Here is a 1,431-nt window from a genome sequence, read left to right as displayed (position 1 = left end):
GAAGTGTCACTGACAGATGCAGTTCAGAGTCTTTGGCAGGTCCCCTTGTTGAATAACAAGACAGACCCTTAGGATTTTGGAGGAAAACTTTACCATTCCCTACAGACAACTACTTGCCTCTTAAAAAAACAGTGTTTGGCCTGTCGTTGGGCATTAGTGGAGACCAAATGCCTCTCCATGGGCCATGAAGTCACCACGGGAGCTGAGTTGCCCATCATGAACTGAGTGTTGTCAGACGCACAGAGTCACAAAGTTGGACGTGCACAGCAGCATTCCCTCATAAAATGGAGGTGATGATCAGGCTAGAGCAGGACCTGAAGGTTCAAGTAAGCTGTGTAAAGAAGTGGCCCCAGTGGCTATGGTCTCTACTCTTATCACAGTTCTGTCCTTCTCCTAGTTTGTACCTGTGGCATCCTGGGGCATTCCTTATGCTCAGTTGATGGACGAAAAGAAAACTCTTGTTTGGTTTATTGATAGTGAATTAGAGCTTAAATTCTGACTACCTTAGTTTGCAAAAAGGTATGACTATGAATTGCAGTGATGAGCCAAAATCCATTGCAGAGTTTCTACATAAATTAAGCCTCCATTGAAGACTTTCTGCTCATTAGCCAATGATGTAGATAATCTTACCGTCAGGCAGAATGCCTTGGAGAGTGAATTCCCTCCACCCCCTCCGGCCAGTTCAGGGAGGGGCAGTCTCTTTCTTAGGGTGTTGGTGAGGTGTGCCCTTGATGGAAGTCATCAAATTGGGGATGGTACAGGGGATTGAATAGTCATGCCAGGCTCTATCAGTTTGTCCCTGCCTCCTTGGGTCAGAAGGCCCTGGACCAATCTTGTAAGCCTTTCTATCTAACAATGTACATGTCCCAAATATGGACCTGTTCCTGATGCTTTAGTTCCTATAACTTTGATGCATTGATCTGTCACTGATCATGCTTTTGTGGCAATTGCTTTTGACCTCTCATGCACTTTTTAAAAGCATTGTACCTCAACAAACCATTGGATGCCATGTCAGCCTCCTGTTGGTGGTTGCCCTCATCCAGATGATGTGTCTGTATCTTTGTGCTGTCTTTGTCTCTTTAAAGACTTAATAAATCTTCTCTTTACATTATATTTGGAAAATGGGCTCTTTGGTACCCTAAATCAATGGTTCTGCTTTATAAGCAGGTATTAGTACTTGAAAGTGGACAGCAGCAGCACTACAGCCCCTTTCTGGGACTTCCCTGCAGGTCAGTGGTAAAGAAAATCCCCTCAATGGACAGCACTGTGAACAGTATGTCGGATCACTCATGTTGCTTGGAAGGAGAAACACTAAGATGTATGGCTGTATAATGATTTATGGGCTATGACCACTGCTTTGGCTGGATGTTCTGAGACATGGAAGGAGCCCAAATGGAAAATGGTAGCAAGGTGTGGGGAAGAGATATGTGG

Source organism: Echinops telfairi, unplaced genomic scaffold (genome assembly GCF_000313985.2).
Source record: "Echinops telfairi isolate 266 unplaced genomic scaffold, ASM31398v2 ScPeMD7_5592;HRSCAF=6446, whole genome shotgun sequence".
NCBI classification, from domain to species: domain Eukaryota; kingdom Metazoa; phylum Chordata; class Mammalia; order Afrosoricida; family Tenrecidae; genus Echinops; species Echinops telfairi.
The sequence above is the reverse complement of the archived record's forward strand: the minus strand, read 5'-3'. Positions refer to the sequence as shown.